At 42.3% G+C, this 4,612-nt stretch overlaps 1 long non-coding RNA gene across 4 annotated transcripts in view; it reads right to left on the bottom strand.

The window, feature by feature from the left end:
- Positions 1-4,058: 4,058 nt before the first annotated feature.
- Positions 4,059-4,612, bottom strand: part of LOC111529524 — a 25,531-nt gene continuing 24,977 nt past the window's right edge. For all 4 annotated transcript variants that reach the window (XR_002727452.1, XR_002727454.1, XR_002727453.1 and 1 more), the window contains one exon: positions 4,059-4,562. This is a non-coding gene — a long non-coding RNA (uncharacterized LOC111529524). The remainder of the gene's footprint in view (positions 4,563-4,612) is intronic.

The raw sequence follows: 4,612 nt of genomic DNA on the forward strand, positions 1-4,612 counted from the left end.
AATAAATAAATAAATAAATAAATAAATAAATAAATAAATAAATAAATTGGTTGGATTCAGAATGGTTGGACAACTCAAGCAGGGGGCTCCCAGGTAAATTTAAATATTTTCTGGTTGACAATTGGTGGAATTTATCTGAAGACCTGGGATCAACAAAAGGGAATTTTTAGGTTAAGGTAAAGAATTGTGGAGACCAAGTTTTACTGTGCAGAGAAATCTCTCAGATAGCTGACTTCAGAGACAGAACAGGTTGTAAAATGTTTCTTATCAGACCTAAAAGGGTGGTTGGCTCTTAGTTGACTATCTCCTGGATCTGCACAGGAAGAAAGGAAAACAAAGGGGGAAGGAGATGCTCTACAGAATGTGAGTTTTTCTCACAAGAGACTTTGTGGGGCAATTTCCAGATATGGCAAGGAAATCTATTTTGGGTTTAAATACATTTTTCTTGTCTCATAATGTTATGAGAGTTAGACTGAAAAGTAAATCATGACATATAGGGTCAAATAAACTGCATCTGATGGGAATTTATGGTTTGTAGGGCATGACTTCCTATATCCCCTAGGTACAAATTTGAGCAAGATAAAAAATCAGAGGTCAGTCCTCAGTCCTCCTCTTGGCCAAAAAGCATTCCACAGAATGCATATGCAAGCTAACAGCAGCAGGTCCCATGGTACTAGGAAGGGTTCTTCCTAGAGTTATCTGATCTGCTCATTAGGTGAGCTCCCACAATGCTAGGAAGGCTCATCTCTAGAGTAGTCTGGTTGGCGGTAGTTTTAAATATTAGCAATTTGGATAATGCTATGAGGACATAGTCTGACCTGATGTAACAGTCAATTGTTTAAAGGGTGAGATGGAGTCAGGCCTAGGTTTAGTCTAAAATAAAAAATCTTGGATAAAATCTATTTTCTGAGCTATCGTGATGCAGGTCTTTAATTGTGCCTTTCCTTCTGCTGCATCCAGCATAACATCTTCAAAAAATATATAAAAAGATAGCAAGAATTAGGCACCCAAAAGGTTATACGTAGAGTCAGCGGGCAGTAAACAGCCTCTGACTGTTTACTAACCAGCCAAAAAGCCACTGCATGCATCATCATACTTTTTGATCAGACTCACAATGTGTTTATCCTCCTTATAAAGGGTTATTTGGACCTTGTGATAAATCTTACTTGAGAATTGTGGGACCAACATTAAATTAGAATTTAATAAATTTAACTTTTTTCCAGCCAATTTATCTCCATAGGTATAGCATCCTGAGGCGTGTATAAATTCAATGCAAGAAATGCCTGGTCCTTGGTGTCTAATTGTTACAGACTTGTTAACAGTAGACAAATCTATTTTTCCTCCAATTTTTGTGTTGCACCATATACTGGTAATTGGGAGAGAAAAGGTTTTATCACAGGAGAAGTCATATAATTCTACAGTGTCAGTTTTCCTGTGGCAGGATTCCCTATGACTGAGGGCCTTAACAGTCAAAAGACTTAAAGCCAATCAATTGTCCCAGGCCAGATAGGAATGAATGTGGACAGGAATTTGTGATTTTTCTCTTTTTGTTTTGTGTGTGTGTGTGTGTGTGTGTGTGTGTGTGTGTGTGTGTGTGAGATGGAGTCTCGCTCTGTCGCCAGGCTGGAGTGCAGTGGCATGATCTTGGCTCACTGCAACCTCCACCTCCCGGGTTCAAGCAATTCTCCTGCCTCAGCCCCCTGAGTAGTTGGGACTACAGGTGAGTGCCAGCACATCCGGCTAACTTTTTGTATTTTTAGTAGAGACAGAGTTGCACCACATTGGCCAGGATGGTCTCGATCTCTTGACTTCGTGATCCGCCCGCCTCCGGCCTCCCAAAGTGCTCGGATTACAGGCTGAGCCACCGCACCCAGCCCGTTTGTTACTTTTTAAAATCGTTTTAAATAAAAAGACCGACAGAAAAACCAAAAGGAAACGTTACAAGACGGATTTATTTTTAACTTCTGTGTTGAGGTGCTGTGAGCTTGGTTTTTGTTAAAGACTTTTTTTTTTCTTTTTGAGACGGAATCTCACCCTGTCGCCCACGCTGGAGTGCAGTGGCGCAATCTCTTCTCGCTACAAGCTCCGCCTTCCAGGTTCACGCCATTCTCCTGCCTCAGCCTCCGGAGTAGCTGGGACTACAGGCGCCCGCCACCATGCCCAGCTAATTTTTGTATTTTTTTTTTTTTTGCTTAGTATGGATGGGGTTTCACCGTGTTAGCTAGGATAGTCTCCATCTCCTCACCTTGTGATCCGCCCGCCTCGACCTCCCAAAGTGCTGGGATTACAGGCAAGAGCCACCGCATCCAGCCCAGTTTTTGTTAAGGACTTAAAGGAATTAGCTGTAGGAAACATAAGCATTGTTCTGAAAAATTAAATAAAATAAATAATTTTGATTAATTTTAATAATTAATTAATTTACTATTGAGGAACACATTTACCATAGTTACAGTGTTTCTACGTATGAAGAGATGTGCTCTGCTGCAAGGGTTTGTGATAAAGAATTTTCTTAATTACTATATTTCGTGAGACTCTATCTTTTCTTTTCTTTTTTTTTTTTTTTTTTTTTTGAGACAGAGTTTCACTCTTCTTGCCCAGGCTGCAGTGCAATGGCACGATCTCGGTTCACTGCAACCTCTGCCTCCAAGGTTCAAGTGATTCTCCTGCCTCAACCTCCAGAGTAGCTGGGACTACAGGTGCACACCACCACACCCAGCTAATTTTTGTATTTTTAGTAGAGACGGGGTTTCACCAAGTTAGCCAGGCTGGTCTCGAACTGCTGACCTCAGGTGATCCACCCTCCTTGGCCTCCCAATGTGCAGGGATTACAAGTGTGAGCCACCACACCCACCAGAATTATTTCTTTTAGTAGTTTAGAAATCTCAATTGCCCTTTCAGACTGCGTAGGAAAAGCCTCAATCCAAACAGTAAAGGTGTCAATGAATGCCTAATAAATATTTAAACCCTTTACATGGGGGCATCTGATATAGTCTATTTGCCAATCTTCACCAGGGTACATTCCTCTATGCTGAACAGGCCTTACTAAAGGAGGAGGTAAACATTGGTCATTTGGGTTGTTCCAGGCATATAGTTCACAGGCCTGAGTGACCTGGTCTACTCTTTTAAGTAATTATTTTTCTATAAAAAGCCAAGATATTAATTTAAACAGGGAATTTATTCCCAAATGAGTAGAGTCATGCAAATGTTTAACTATTTTTTATTGATTAGCACCTCATATCAGGTTTATCGGAGTGTCTGGCAAAATGCCTGCTATTTCAATAAGAGTTCCCTGTCATCCACTGGTGTCTTTTAGCTTATAGAACTCCTTGTACTTGGTGTGGGCTTAAACCTCAGGGTGTTGTTCTAAAGCCAGTTTATTGGCTTTATCTACCAAAAGAGAAGTTGCTACAACTTCCCTGAGGCATCCAGGCACAATAAGAAAATTATGTAAGAAAACCAAAGTCACTGAAAAACAGCTTAGAGATTAGGTAAAATGGCATCTATGGGCTTGTCAATCTATCCCCGTGACCATACAGTTATGGGGTGACAGAGACCCATTATAATGGGTCAAAACAGAGTAAGCAGCCCAGAAGAAAGTTAATATTTTTTTTTTTTTGAGATGGAGTCTAACTCTGTCGCCCAGGCTGGAGTGCAGTGGTGTGACCTCGGCTCATTGCAACCTCCGCCTCACGGGTTCATATGATTCTCTTGCCTCAGCCTCCTGAGTAGCTGGGATTACAGGCATGTGCCACCACGCCCGGTTAATTTTGTATTTTTAATAGAGATGGGAGTTTCTCCATGTTGGTCAGGCTGGTCTTGAACTCCCGACCTCAGGTAATCCACTTGCCCACCTCAGGCTCCCAAAGTACTGGGATTACAGGCATGAGGCAACACACCCGGCCTCTTTTTTTCTTTTTCTTTTTTTTTTTTTTTTGAGACAGAGTCTCTGTTTCCCGGAATGGAGTGCAGTGGCACGATCTCAGCTCACTGCACCCTCCACCTCTCAGGTTCAAGCAATTTCTGGATAAGTTTTTGTATTTTTAGTAGAGATAGGGTTTCACCATGTTGGCCAGGTAGTCTTGAACTCCTGACCTCAAGTCATCCACCCACCTCGGCCTCCCAAAGTGCTAGGATTACAGGTGTCAGCCACCACACCTGGTGAAACTTCATATTCTTACTTGCCATGGCAAAGGTTACTGAGGCTTTTCCAGATATATGGCTAGTTGTCTGATGGAAACGGTGATGGAAGGTCTCAGGTCCCGTCACTCTTGGGTGCTTGCCTGGCTGTTTTACCAGTCATTAGTTCAGGTGCTGATGGCTCTCTTCAGAATACTGGACAAACCCTCTTCCAATGGTCAGTTTTCTTACAGTGTACACCCTGATTTATGCCCAAGGCACAGTGACTCTGACGCCCAAGTTTGGGCTTCCCACTTTTCAGCTTCCCTTGTTCAAGCCAAGGCCCAGGAGGGCAACCCCATTTGGGAGGTTAGCTTAAGGTTGCAACCAAGAGCTGCAACTTGTGGGAGGTTCTTCTTCCTCTTTCTGCTTCCTCTGCTTTGTCCCTGTGTAGGGAAAAAATAGGTTAGCCTGTTGCTGTGTTATTATAGATAAA

This window comes from Piliocolobus tephrosceles, chromosome 21, assembly GCF_002776525.5.
Source record: "Piliocolobus tephrosceles isolate RC106 chromosome 21, ASM277652v3, whole genome shotgun sequence".
In the NCBI taxonomy this organism is placed as follows: domain Eukaryota; kingdom Metazoa; phylum Chordata; class Mammalia; order Primates; family Cercopithecidae; genus Piliocolobus; species Piliocolobus tephrosceles.